Source organism: Falco rusticolus, chromosome 8, assembly GCF_015220075.1.
Source record: "Falco rusticolus isolate bFalRus1 chromosome 8, bFalRus1.pri, whole genome shotgun sequence".
Taxonomy (NCBI): Eukaryota; Metazoa; Chordata; class Aves; order Falconiformes; family Falconidae; genus Falco; species Falco rusticolus.
In genome coordinates, this window is record NC_051194.1 from 58706036 (window position 1) to 58721072 (window position 15037).

At 49.1% G+C, this 15037-nt stretch overlaps 1 protein-coding gene across 1 annotated transcript in view; it reads left to right on the top strand.

Annotated features, from left to right (window-relative positions):
• The window catches only part of TWIST2 (twist family bHLH transcription factor 2), a 37580-nt gene extending 23694 nt beyond the window's left edge, over positions 1-13886 (top strand). The window contains exon 2 of the mRNA XM_037398906.1: positions 13400-13886. The gene's annotated coding sequence lies outside the window, so the exon portion shown is untranslated. The remainder of the gene's footprint in view (positions 1-13399) is intronic.
• The last annotated feature ends 1151 nt before the right edge of the window (positions 13887-15037 follow it).

Sequence of the window (15037 nt, forward strand, 5' to 3'; positions counted from 1 at the left end):
AGAACCCGGGCAGGGTGCCATTGAGCATGTTGGGCAAGGAGAGAGGGCAACCCTGCTTCTTTGCATTAAGGGCTTTTCGTGATGCTCTGTAAAGATCTGGAAGTGTAAAAATTGAGGATTAAACCCCCCAAGTTTCAGGGATCTGCCACGGCATCTGTTTGCCAGTTTTGAAGACCAAACACAACTTCAAGCAGCAAAGGGAAAACTTTCTTCCCTGCTCCAAATGCAACAACCCCAGGGTCTTTTTTCGGTAATCACCTCCAAGTTCCTCTCAGGGCAGGTAAAGGTTTGCTTCCCAGTATTACAGGCGCAAGTGCCATACTCTTTGCAGGGAAGGAATCCACTGAAAATTAAAATCGCTTGACTTTCACAGCAGTTCCTCTACACAAGCACACACCCACACATGTGTGTGCCTGTAGAGAAGACGGTAAAGCTGTGCCATGTGGAGAAACACCAGAATAAACCCATTCAAAGGTGGGTGTTGGTGGATTTTTGAGTCTCAGGTGGTAAAAATGCAGAGTGGACGGTATGTAGCCCATCTCCCCAGCACATCAAGCATGCAGAGGCGTTATTCCTGGCTATAGGACACCGATGTCTCTCCCCACATGGCTGGCTGGCGTTCCCCCTTTGTTTGCTTTGAGGTTGCATTGCGCAGGTCAAGGTGACAGCAAAAGGGCTCGGCATTGCGTGCAGAGGAGGCACGGCATCGCCGTCAGGAGGAAAGAAATGCCTAAGCTTGCAGTTCCCTCACCCCAGCTCTGCCTTCCAAGCGTTTCTGAAGTCAGGCATCTGGAGCGTGATGTAATCTGAAGATTGATCAGCAGCAGCACACGTACAGCTGCACACATCTGGCCTACAGGTGTTTCAGCTGCTATTTGTCAGTGACTGTATCGAACATTTAAAAGCACCCCGAGTTTGTAAGGCAATCATACCTGTCCCATGGATTGTTCACAGAAGTCCACGAAATGCCATTGATTTTATGCAAACTGTCTCTGCTTTTTAGTGGGTGGCCTCAGGCTTTTTTGGGGTTTTGTTTGGTTTTTTTTTTCTAAGTAAGGAGTTTAAACCATGGATGCTTTTAAAGAAGGGATTTTGTTGTTGTTATTAATTCCATTGGCATTAATCTGTGTGGTTGAGTCAGTCATAATGGATGGCCGCTATCATTCACGTGCTGATTTACTCTTAGGAGTCAACTTTATTACGGAGTCTTTGTGCTGCACTGATGAGAAAAAGCAGAGGCTGTTCCTCCTTGTGCTCAGCTATGTACAGGTACAGAAAGACTTACTCCCAAAGTACCTAATCTAAACAGGGGAGGGACAGGTAAAGTGGAGAAATGGGTTGGAGAGGTCTCATCCCTGGGGTAGGACCTGCTGGTGCCTAGTCCCAGAGGCAGAGAACGCTGCTTGTCGCTTCCTGCGGGGATGCTGCCTCTCGTGCGGTTTGCAAACCGCAGCTGAATCCATGTTGCACACAGGAAAAATAAGGAGAGCAGGGAAACTGCTGGCTGAGCAGGCCAGGCCGAAAGAGTTCCCTTGGAAAAAGAATAAAGCTGCAGATGTATATATTTATTTTTAGAGGTGTTTTTCCTAGGATTTGTATTATTTTGGCAGGAATGCAACAGGGAGGAGAAAAGGTTTCCCTTTGTCCAATACTCTTTGCTATTCTTAAATGGGGTGGAGGCAGCAGGGTATTTTACAGCCCATCCCATATCTCAGTTGTGTTTCTCCCTGTAGAGATGTACAGGGACCAGAGACACATTTCGCACTGACTGCCAGCATTGTCGGAGCATGCTGCACACCCTGCTGCAAGCAGCACCCGCTGCCCCACGCCACCATCTTCACATATTCCCAGCAAGGAAGACCTATGTTTTTGTTGATGTTTTTCTCCCAGATAGTCTCAATCAACCTGCGAAAACATGTTTGTCTCAAACACCCATGTATTTCATATTTCACTTTCCAAACTGCTTAGTGCAGCTTAAGCCTTAGCTTGCAAGCTGGATTCATGCAGGGTAAGATTTGCACATGGCTTTTGCCGTGAGCATCCCAGTGTATGGGCCATCTGTAGCAACTTTGCCCTCCTTACCTGACCTCTGCATAACACATTTCCATCGCTTTGGCACTGCTTTGGCTGTGCACTTCAGGCAGGGAGAACCAAGCGCCTGCCCAGAATTGCTTGTGGTCTGGCAGCTGGAGCTTGTATTGATCTGAGAAGCCCAGAGACTGCAGGATGGGTAGCTCACGAGGCAGAGGAAGACATGAAATTACTTCCCTTACCCTTGGCACAAGTGCCACCAGCTTCAGAGCCACTCTTAAAGGACATGACCGTGTCTGTGCTACCTCTCCTCCCCAAGCCCATATCTTTTACTTGAGCTGCCCAAGAAGAACATCTCATTCCCTGCTTTTTTCCCCTCTGCCTGCTCCTTTATTCCACACCTTTCTTGTGCAAAGCCAGGCTTGTGTGTGAGTGCCTCTGGGGAGGGGAGATGAGACCAAGGAAACAGCAATGGGCTTCCTCTGCTGCTCTGTCAGCCAGGAGGGCTGGTGGTGGCCCTCCTCTTTGCCCCCAGCTGCTGGTTTCCCCTGGCCACGCGCCCTTTCATGGCTCAGGAGATGCTGGTGGTGTTCCCCCAGCGCTTGTTCTTCTGAGCCACCCACGAGGCAGCTGGGCAGAGCTGAGGACAGAGCTTAGATGGTCCTTTCAAATGTCGAAGCAGCTCTGCTTTTTCCTGCTCCAAGTGCTCATTAGCAGCTTCCGCCTTTGGGCAATTTCTAGCCGTGCTTTCAGTGATGTGCTGCCAAGATTTTAACAAGGGGCTCCCACAAACCTACCTCCTCCTCCTCCAGCTGCGACAAACCCCACTGCCCCGTAGAGGCCGATGCTCAGGCTGTGGAGGAGTGCAGGGCTGGGGGAAATGTTCCTTTGGGGCAGATCTTTCCTGTTTAAAGCTTTTTTTAAAAAAAAATATTTAATTTTCTGGCGAGGGAGGGACGCAGCACCTCAGAGCAAACATTACTTAACTGCCCGGAGGTTGCTGCAGAGAGGCAGGACATACCACAGGAACTCTGAGCATCCCAGAAGCAAAATGCTTCCTTGCAGAGTTCTCGCTTTTCCTCCCTACCGTGAGGCCAGCTCCAGGTGACTGATTTTATCTGAGCTGGGGCAACCACCCACAAGCCAAAATGCCAGAGCAGCAGCTTTCTGTAGGTTCTCCAGGGCCCCAAAGGGCAAGTTTTTCCATGGGAAGTTGTTGAGCCCACAAGCTTCTGTGTGTGATGGAGGCCACCTCAGCTTTCTGACATTGATGGGCATGGATGAGCTATGCCAATCCACATCAGGGCAGAGCTGGTTTCCCAGAGGAGCTCTGAGCTTGCAGGTATCTCACAGATCCAGGATGGGGCTGCACCAGCCCTCCAGTTTCTCTCTTTGGTGAGCACCTCTCTGTTCTTCTCAGGTGGAAAGGACCTGAAGCCCCAAGGAAAGCCCAACATCTTGGTTATCAAGACCTAAGGAAAAATTGAGATCAGAGCACGCAGAGGTGTTAAACTTGTTTGTGAGGGTGGTAGTCTCCCTGGTGCTGGAGACACCTCTTCTGCTCCAGGCAGTGTAGCCTTGCTGAGGTACGCTTGAAACTGGAGGAAGGTGAAAGCTTGTTTTCCACCTTAATTATGAACTAGGTGCAAGATCAGCTGCTTGATACCAAGAGTAAAGTGTGTGTGGGTCAAAGCAGTCAACTAACTGCTGATTCATATGTTCCTAGATAAGCCCATAGATTATAGATTAATAAAGCAGTTTAAATACAGGCCATTCTGGTAAACACAGCAGTGTCAACTGCACTGCACCCATGCAAGCAAATGGTATCTCATGCACTTCTAAAATGTGAGTTTTCTACATTTTGATAATTTGTTTTTAATTTAAAAAAAAAATAATGGTGAAAAGGAAAGAAAAAATAAAGTGACAAATACATTGCAGCATTGTTAAGCTGGATTCAAGCATCTTACAGGTCTGGCAGCTCTTCCAGGACAGCATGGTCAGACACTTATTCCACAGATAGGTGGATAGGATAGGACAGGATAGGATAGGGTAGGATAGGATGGGATAGGATAGGATAGGATAATGCCTATTTAGATGGGTGGTCATGGGCAGCAATGAACCTTTCTGCAACAGAATGAGGGGTGAAAAAAAGAAGGATTTAAAGCAAGATTATTTAGTCATTTCAGTCAGTGCTGGCTGCTTGCTGACATCAGGCTTATTTTGAAAAAAATTGAATCAGTCCACTTCTGTCTGCTGTGGGTAGGTATTTAGGAGAGGAGCACTCGCAAGTACCCCAGATCTCTCTCGGCTGTGGGTGAGGAACCGTTTTTGGCAACCAGTCCCGTTCCCAGCCTCACGGGTGTGCTCCATCCTGCTCTGCTGGCCAGGATGAGGCACGGGCAGGAGGGACCAGGGCCACCGGATCTCCCCTCGGTTCCTTTTTCTGGCGTTGCCTCTTTAGGAACTTTCACTGCCGCGATTTTTCCCTGACAGTGAGGTGTGAGCCAGCCATCGACCTCTCTCGACGGTGCACAGGATGGGCTGGGGAGACAGAAACAGTCTCAGAGGGAGGAGAAAAAGCTTCCTCCTCCATTTTCTTACGACACATCCCCATCAAACAGCTAGTTACGCTCCTGATAACAAACCAGGGATCTGCCGGACACAGGGAGGATGTTTTCCCTCAAAGCAGCCATGGGCAGATAAATCCTCCAAGGTCTGAAAATCCTGGGCTAAATTAGATTAGAGGCTTTCCTCTAGACAGTGAGGGCTACGTTTGGTGATAGCCTGGGGGGGACCTTCGGCTCAGGAATGAACAACTGTGAGGGATATGTTTTTAAATGGTTTCCCAGCTGTAAGATGCACATAATTGTGGCTTTCCTTCATCTGGGAGACTTCAAGAGCGGATGGTTGATAAGGGTTCATACCAGCAAAGACAGAAAAACACAAGCCAAGGTATCTGGTTTCAGTCTGTCCGTACCCACAGCATTAGATCTGATTTTGGCCCTCTCTCCCCCCCTGCATGTACACAATTATCTGAATTCCTTTCTCCGCTGCTTCCTCCCCTCTGAAGCCTTGCAGACCGGCCCTGCTGCCTTTTCCATTGCTTAAGGGACAGCCGTGCATTCGGACTCTCTCCTTTCCTGGCCCACGGAGGGGTCGGTGCCACAACCACAAGGACCAGCACTCCTTGGAGGGCAGGAAGCAACCACTAGGATGGATATTTAATCCCCATCCCCATCTTTTTAGCTTTTTGTGGTGGGAAAAACCCTAAAAATCAAGGGATTTCTGCTATTTTAAGGTGTCGTTCCTTTGTGCCTCGGTTTCCCCATTGTGTCTCACCTCTGTTGTTTGCCTCTGGTCATGTTCAGAAAGAGGTCCTCCAGCCCCTTGCATTGCAGCTGGGTATCCCCAGGGACTATTCCACAGGCAAGCACGGGGTGGTTTCCCAAGGCAAATGTGTGGGCAGCAAGCTAGATGCAGTCAAGGACACAACTGAAGCGTTGGTGTCCCACCTCATGCCGCTGCCGTCTTGTTTTTCCCCATCCAGGCACCCTGTTGTGGTGCGGTCCAACAGCGGAAGGGGGACCGTTTCCAAAATGCTGGTATGTGGAAACGGCTTTCCAAGTATGGCTCTCCATCCTTCCCAGGGATTGCCAAATGCTGGATTTTCCCTCAAGGGAGCGCAAGCGCTTACTTGCTCGCAAAGGTCCCACTGCTGCTAAGCAATATGGTATCTTTCCTAAAAAGTTGCATTTTTGCACCATCCACATCACAGAAATGTTTTCAATTTCACATATGCGCTGCTGTCCACTTTGGCTCTGGGGACAGCTGACAAGTGCATAAAATAATTCAAGAATATCCCTTTGGTAGAGATCCAGCCGATGCCTGCAGTGAGTTACGTACGCTATATGCAGAACAGCATATCCCTTCTTCCTTTGACTCTGCTGTAAAAATACTTGAGCATACACTAAACCATGCATAAACACAAGCAAAACGTGCAGATAGCATTTTCCCACCCTTAAACAGAACAAAGACTGTGTTTCCACAATCACACCTAAAGATTTAACCAATGCAGCTGAAATTCTCCATGTGTTTTAGTTTGGGTTTTAGCCTTTTGATGCAAGCTGAAAGTAGACACTTCAGCACAGGAATTGCAGAATTGAAAAGCCTTTGAAAAATTCCCCTGGCGTCACTCTGACGACTCTTTCTGACATCTAGGTTTGACTGACACAGCAAAAGCTTCTCTACAAACTCGAGGAACAGGTGGGGCAGCCTTCAGCTGTGGAGAAATTGCTCTTGTTTTGTTCAGGTGAAGCAGGCAGAGAAAGGAGAGCATCAAGTGAAGAAGCTCCTTCGTAGGAGGACTCAGGGGGTTTGTGAGCACGGCAGGAGGGAGGCAAGGCTGTGTGCACAGCCTGCGCTTGGGCATACCTTAACTTCAGCTTGCTACGTGACACCAGGTGCTTCTGCGGGCAGCAGGAAGGCAAGAAGCATCCCACCTGCCAGGGTTAAGGAACTATGCTGGTTTCCTAAAGTTTGCCCAGGCACTCTGCTGGGAACACAAGTCACCTAATCTAGGTGGCAAATTTTGCCTATGTACATTCCAACTTGCTTGGAGTCCAGCTCCAAGCCCACTCCCGGCATCCACCACCTCACCTCCACCCTAGCACATCTCTGCTGCTTCACGGTGGCGGTGATAAAAGCCGAGCCAGAATAACTCCCCATCCTTCCTGCCTTAGGTCTGCTTCATATGGCTCACAGAAACACTCAGCCCATGCATAGTTGGAAGGCAATTTTGGGAGGCTCAGAACTAGGTCAAAACAAACTTAATTTCCTCCAGGTCCAGGTGGGACGTCGCTTTGCAAGCTGGGCGATTTGCACGCTGCCTTTCAGCTTTCCACCCGCTGCTGTCCCAGCCTCCAGCACACGGTCACGGGGAAGCCTTCAGCATTTTTGGAGCACGGCTGTTTTCCACTCTCCCCGTGCTCTGAAACAGCTGGACCGTTTTTACCCAGGCTCCAGAAAACAAAAACAATGACAAGAAAGAGGAATCACCGCTGGGCATGGAAATTTTTCAGCTCAAGTGGCGTAAGTTTCAGAAGGTTTCGAGCAGATAAAAAAAAAACACAGGAGGCTGGAAGGCAAAGCGTACAAAGCTGACCGTGGACATTCTGATTGATACATGCCATATGCTTTTTTAAAGCAGTCGTTCCCAAGGCAGCTGGGAGCGATGGTCCCTGGTTTGACCCAGGACCCAGGAATGAGCGGAGGAATGAGCAAGGTTAAGGGTGAACTGAGGGCATTTGGCTGTTGAGCACCTTGTGTAGGGACCCCTGCCCATGGTGGTAACAACCTCTGCCAGATTAGGTGATTTCTTGGTCCCCAGCAAGAGCCTCCTGGGTATCTCAGGCCTCTGCACTTCAAGCTGCCATGTAGGTCTTAATGACAGTCCCCTTGGCTGGCAAATCTGGCGTTGAGTTGGGTCACAGAGGTGGGGAGAGAGGAGCATGGGATGCTCGCAGGAGCCCAGGTCGCCTGCCATGGGTTGCATCTAGCCTGCTGTCTCGGTAGCCAGGCCAGACAGAGCTCTCTTGGCCAGGAGCAATCCAAATCCAGACTTTCTGGCCTGAGAGTCAAGACGCTGAGATTTGTCCTCCCCTTCAGCTTGGCATTTCATAATCTAAAAAAGAACAACCCGATTTCTGGAGTTGCTTGCTTTGGCATTTCAAAAATTCACGCCAGCCCATGCTGACCTTTTCTCTCCGAAGGCACGGGGGCCGACACGTGCACCCCCAAGTCACGTTTTGCATTGTTCGTTGTTGTTTGTCCCTGTCCCCGTGCCTACGCGGCAGGATGCACGCAGCGCTGGTGCGGCAGGCGGGCGTACCGGGGGTATGACATAATGCAATAACCAAATTAGCTGCATTTATTTATTTTGAAAAAAATATTAAGGGCAGCTGCTACTTAGCGCCGACTGAAACATTTTATTGATTTTTCTAAAGCAGGAGTGTCCCCTTTTGTGTTGTATCCCAGCATTGCTGCAGCCCGGTGGTTGGACTATTCCAGAATAACTCATCTACATCACATTTTCCTCCTCTTGATAAATATATAGAGGCTCTCCAGCCCTGAAGGTACACACTGGGTAACAACTGGAGAGGTCAGTGCCTGACATGCTTGCTCTGCCCCATATTCTTCAGGTGTTACCTCCAAGCAGACCCAAGTCAACAGGCAACTTCTACCCCATTCAGCCTGCAGCATGCTCGTAACCTCTTACCAGCTGTTTTGCAGCACCTAGCATAATAAAGCCTTAATTAACAGCACAGACAAGGACCAGTGATAGCCAAAGTAGGCTTTCCTTGTACATTTCCTTACATTAATCCTTTCTGGTTATTCCCAGTTTGGAAGGATGAGTTTTGAGATGGTGGCGATAGGGATCTCCAACTAAGTTTGTTTGGTGCTTTCTCATGGGTTGGTTTAACATTTGCTTCCTCCGTGTGTGTTTGTTTCCTGGGGAGGAAGATCACGGAGCTCCTCTGTCACCCGCGCCCAGCCACGCTGCTGGCTCTGCTTATACCCTGCCTCCTCACCCCTGGCAGCGCCACCGCTCACAGCAAGGCTGCCCCCCACTCCAAGCCCCCACAGCCTGCAAAAAAAACCAACCCTTGAATTTAATATCCCATTAAAATGAATGTTGTGGGGGTGCTTAAAGAGCAGGCGCAGTCTGAGGAGAGAGACTTCAAAGGAGGCAAAACAAGGCAGCAGGGATGGTGCCGAAGGCAGCAGAGCTGCTGGGAGAACGCGGGCTGGGAGCACTGGGGCAGCCACACGTGGGGTCGGCGAGGAGCGTGCCCACTGCTGCCACGTGTAAGAAATTCGTTCTTGCAATTCAAACTCCTTTCAGCAAGGATGCTTGGTCAGAAACCACATGCCCTCCAGAGGTGCCTGAAGGGAGCATCGTCAGCCCACGAACAGTGTGCCCTGCACCAACCCACGGAATGGGGCTGGGGTCTCAGCTTTGACCCACACTGGTTTTTACTTCCCCAAGTTGAAGGGGAACGGGGGAGGAAACCATCTATAAACTCGTTTGGTGACTGCCACAATCAGTACCAGGTGGTTCGGGGTGTGTGCTGCACCACCTTGCCGCTCGCGCCCCTCATCTCCCCGCTCACTGCCTGACCCTGTCCCCAGCCCCAAACACAAGGCAAGAAGGTGGGCCAGCACTTTCTGGTATGGATTTTGGCTGGCCAAAACCCACATGGAGGGAGAAAGGTTGGGCCCCAGGAGGAGGACCATTTTTTTACATTCCCAACTTGAAAAGAAGTTGAAAAATCATCCTAAAAAAAAAAACAAACCAAACAAAAAAACCCCAAACCAACCAAAACAAACACCAAAACAAAACCCAACAAACAAACTCAAAACAGTTTTGCTGCATTTCCTATTTCCTTTGCACTCTTGGTCATGTTATGGAAATTAATTCAATCCCTTTGTAACCCAAACCGCCCTAATCCTATATAAGCAAAGACCTTGGGGACCTGTTGCAAAATTTCCTGCAACGAGGGCTGTGCTCTTGCTGCCACCTTACATCAACCCAGCAGCTCTCAGCTCTTGTTTCTGGGCTGTGCTCTTGGGCTGGAGAATGCTCCTTATGTGGCTGGGAAATGCTCCTAAAGCAAGGAAAAAATAGAGCAGCGAGCCCCCAGTTCACTGTCCAGAGGACACTGCGTTAGGTCTGCAATACACCAATGCATAACAACTGTACTCTGTGTTACAAGCTGCAGCGTAAGAGAAACACTTGGAAAGTACGTTCAGCTGAGAGCTTCACCATGCATGTATCATCTCTCGGTCCCAGCACTATAATCACGCACTGTTATACTACAGTATTATACCCTTCAGCTATACCTTGGGGAATCATAAGGTGCCTTACGGGCACCAGTGGATTAGAAACCACAAGCACTGTAAGAGACAAAAGGATGTACTTCAATTTCCCAACCAGGGAAACTGAGGCACATGCAGGGGTGAACAATTACATGGCAAACCTGTGCATGAGCCGGAATTAAAACCAAGCTCTGCAAAGTCCTGCTGTGCTACCACGTCACCTTAAAGCCAGGAAGGAATTCTGCTCCCTCCCTGTGATATCTGCTGTGGGCTTGGCTGATTCTTTTAAGAATAAGTCCCATAGAACCATCCCTCGTCATCCAGCAGCCGTAGGAAGCCTGCGGCCCTTCCTGCAGGAGCGTTAGGGAGCCTCGGCGGGTCCGGCTCGGGGGGCTGCATCCGACGGGTGCCACAGGAGCAGCCAGCAGCTGAGTGCCTTGGCAGGCTTTGACAAACACCTTTCTGAGTGCCTCTGGGATCAAAGGATTATAAACATGAAGCACGACCTTGGGAAGGTCCATTAGAGCACAAAATCGGTATGGGAAACTTCTCCATAATTTAAGAGGGGAGAGAGCCAGAAGGGCCCCATAGACTCATTTCATAGCTCCTGAAGGCAAGCGGGGCTGTGCTTCCCCTTCTGGTGATCAGAGCCAGCCCTCCTGGGGGCCCAGGCACAAGGCACTGGGCTTACTGGGACACGTCAAGATGGGCTTTGCAGAAACAAGGGGCAGGAGGAGGCAGCCACCACAAAGAGTCTGCAGCAGTGGTGTGGCAGCACTGGCTAGGAAGGGAGGAAAGACCATCCCACAGGTTTTTGGGGGTATTATCCCACTTCCTCAGCCAGGAGCTGATCCTCCTTCACCCTGCAAGACCCAAATTACAGCGAGCGAGGACCAGGTTTCTAAGATGAGGGTCACAAGGCAGATTCAGAGTACAATTTCTCCAGTATACATAGCACTCTTAAGCAAAGTGAGAAGCTGCTGAACTCTCCTCACCTTATCAAGCTCCATGTGGGATGCTAGCAGGTTTTTTTTTTAGTACAGTACTCCTCTATTTGAGTGACCTGGAGAGGGTAAGTGAGGGGGAACTGGTTGGGTGCAGACATCACACATCTCATCGTCACTTCTCTGCCTGCAGTGGACACGTTTCCACACATCCCACCACCCAAGCCTGTCCCTCATGCAACAAGCAGATGTCCACCTCCTGTTACCATTGATGTGTTTTTAAAATTTCCACTTGGAGCCAGATTTTCAAAACCAGTCAACATCCAACATCCCAAAGGTCCAGAGAAGAAGAAACAGATGTAATAGGTTTCTCATCTTGTGTACTTCTTTCCTTCTCTCGTGCTGACAGATTGGCTCTGCGGATTAGCGGGTTTTACTCTTTGATGGGGATCTTATATGGAATATGTGGTAAGAACAAGCAGCAAAATGTTACATGACATGAACTGAAACACAAATACATGTCAAGATGGGGAGAATAGCCCCTTCATGGCCAGATATAGCATCTCCCTTTGGGTGACCTCTATATCTGGTCATAATATTGCTCCATCGGCTGAGACAGGCTGCTTTAGCATGTGGTGAACGAGCACAGAAAACAGCAGTGGAAATGGCTTACCAGATCATCTGGTCATGGCAGGGCTGATAACCAGGTATTAGCCAAGCGATGGCTGAGCAGCAGCCACATCTGCCTGCCGTGACTCTGGTCCTGGTGCCCTGTGTGGGATGGGCAAGGACGGGTTAAGCCCTGGGAGCATGGCAGGGGACCTGGCAGAGCCATGCCAGAGCCCTGGGCCACTGCAGCGCTGCTGTCCACAGGGTAGACCACACTCATGCACCTCATTGTAATGGGGAAGCAAAGTTAGCACTGAGATGCTGTGAAATTCCCATTTTTCCAGTTGGCTGGAGCCAAAAGAGCTCCTGGAAACTGCAAAAAAAAAAACCCAACCAAAACAGTGACAATGAGACCAGCAGCAGCAGCCAGAGCAGAGCATTTTACCTGGGGTTAAAGACATTGGCTTGCAAATCACCAGCTTTGCTCTAAGAGCAGCTTTGTGCTGACCTCTCCAGTCTTGGCTGGGATTTAAAAAATCAGTGGAAACAGATCAGCTCAGTATTGCTTTCTACCTGGTTTCACCTTGTTTTACATGGCAGCCAGGTTCAGAGATGAACAGGGCACAGCGATACCTTGTCTAGCTGGCAGCGAGCATCCTCCACCCCTTCTGCTTGCTGGGGAAAATAAAAAAAAAAAACCAAAACCAAAAGACAATCGGAAAATCACTCCATGATGTCTTCCTCCACCCCTGCATTTCATTTTCCTTTCCTGAGTCCCTCCCAGGCCAGGGCTGCCGCAACACTGGTGTTAGGGAAGGGCCAGCCTCTCATCTGTCAGACGTGCGTGTACACGAGCCACCGCCGCTCGCACACACCCAGCAGTTCAGCTTTTCTAAGTGGTCCTGGGCAGCTTGTCAAGCCCCAAGCTCATCTGCAGAATGTGGTTGTAATTAGGTAATTAATAACTTTGAGAAGGAAAGGAAAGGAAATAAGCTAAATGGAAGCTTTCCTTAGTGGGAGGAAATAATTATATCTGCTTTTTGATATATGAGCTGAGGTGGCTTTCTGTTCTGAAGGCAGAAACAGCATCGTGCCTGCAAAGCCACCCCTCCCCCAGGTTAGATTGGATCTCTCATGGGCACTGCTGGGTCACAGAGTTTGTCTCACCAGCCCACAAATGAGCAGCAGCAGGTTGTTGCAGATCAGAGCAAACCCCGCAGGCGACAGTGCTCCCCAACATGTTGCTGAATCCTGTCACATCCCGATAAATGGAGCAGAGAAGAGCCGATATGCAGGGCTGGGTCACCAGGAACCACATGGGAAACAGGAGTTTAGCACAGCTCCTCAGGGCTGGAGATGCTGCTGTCAGCATATGGACTTTTCGATGGTTGCATTGCTCCTGCCTATGGATTTATCATTTCACAGTGCAATGCAAAAAAAGGCTGTGACATTACCAGCCTCTGGACTTAGGCTATACATCCAAAAGTCAAAGGAATTCTTAAGTTTAAGCTGATTTGTTGTTGTTGTTGGTTTTGGATGTGCTTTGATATTGCCTAAACGTGTTACCCCAGGATGGACGGAAAACATATTCAGTTCCAGCAGGGTTTGCCTGATTTTACAGGAGGAGCCACTGTGGATGGAGTTTCTAAAGCCCATCTCGAAAGCCTGAGCATCCCATCTCCCTGTTTCGCTTGCTTAAGGGGCGGTGAGGGCCGCTCCTGATGCATCGGATCTTGCCCAGATGCTGGATTAACCATGTGGCTCCACGCTGCTGGGACCAAGGGCAGGCTTCAGCACGTGGTCACAGGTGTTGGTGAATCACAGCCTTGATTCGTAGGGGAAAAGAACTTATCAAACATATCTCAGAAAGATGTCCTGTATTCAATGTATTTATTTTTCTTTTCTTTCTTTCTTTTTTCTTTTTTTCTTCTTCTCTCCAGACTGTCCAGTGTCTGAGACTGAAGTGGAATTGGGATATATCCAAGTTTGTAGCTTCTGAAACCTTAACAACCTCAAGTAAACTGGTCCAAAAGACCCCTCTTGACCTCCCTCGCTCTGAACTCTTGCGGAGCACTTAGACTGAACAGAAAACAGCACCAAAGCTAACGGTCTGAAACTTTGCAACATCTCTCCCCAAGCGACTGACCAAAGAGAAAAGAGAAGCAACATTCCTGGTTGTTCGTTATTGTTGGGTTTTGTATCTGTCTGTCTGTGTGTTTGGTCTTATTTCAGATTTATTTTTTTTTCTGAAAAATCTTAATTCAGGAATACATTTATGAGAAATCTTTGGGTTCGGATTTTGCTTCCCCTTAGCTGTATTCTTTTGTGTGTGTGTGCGTGTGTGTGTGTGTGTATTTTTTAAAGTTCAAAACCTGATTTCTTGTAGAGTAACATCAAAACTGGACCAAGGCTCTCAGAAAAAAAAAATAAGAAGAAAAAAGCCCACCATGTCCCCAGCTCCCTGCATGATTTGTTTCAAGTACAGCCTGGATTACAAACCGCCCTCCACACTCTACTGCTCTTCCTTATTGCTCCATGATTTGCTACCGCTCACCCCCTCCCTCCCCAACTTTTTTTTTTTTTTCATTTTCTGTTCTAGTGTATATGTTGCTTATTTGTTTTATTTATTGAGATATTTTTAACGAGCTAAGAGACTGCAATGTCGCTGTGTATACTGCTTCTCTTGCCAATAAAAATAAAGATGTCATGCAGCTACTGCGGGTGTGAGATTTACATTCTTGCCTGCACGGCTCCGAGCAGAAGCTGAGCTGCTTCCTTGCACCCCGCAATGTTTCGACACTCACCGGTTTGGCTAAAAGCTGTTTCCCAGGTAGTGAGCGATGGGGTGCAGAAGGTACGAGCATCACTTGTCCGGGCTGATGTCTGCCTGCATGTACCAGGAGTAGTTGGTGATTTACTTGCACCCTGGCAAAGCAGGTTTGCTCAGGCTGCAGCACCGTGGTCTCCAGTGCACCACTCGAGTAGCTTCTGCTGTCAGCAGAGCCTTTATTAAGCAAAATCCAACAAATCTCAGTATGCATCAGACCCACCGGTCTGCACGCTTGCCTTCCCCTAGAGTAATGAGTTGGTCTCCCTCATGCTTGCCGGTGGGAATGCGAAGGGCAAGCACTTCTCAACGAGAAGAGGGGCTGCATGCTGCTGTGCAAGGTGCTGCACGAGCACACCATGATGGAAAAGCTGTGCCCATGACCCAGAGAGGCCTTTGCATATAGTGCCCAGAAGAGATGCATAACCCACAACAGCCAGCTGCACTACAGAAACGGTCACCCAGAGCCGCTGATCTGCTCCTCCTTCCCTCTTACCTTCCACCCTGCGAGCAAACACTGGTGGGCTTCGTTAGTGCTCACTCACCTTCCTCCTCCGCCTTGCAGAGCCCCATCAGACACTTGGTCCCCATCAGACACACTGAAGCCAGGCTTCAATTTCCAGGTCATACATAACATGTTTAAAAATAATTAATAAGAAAACCAACAGTTTTAAAAATTACTTTAAAGAACAATCATGGATCTGGAAACATGGGTCTAAATTATCCCAAATGACCTTTTGCTCTCACACCC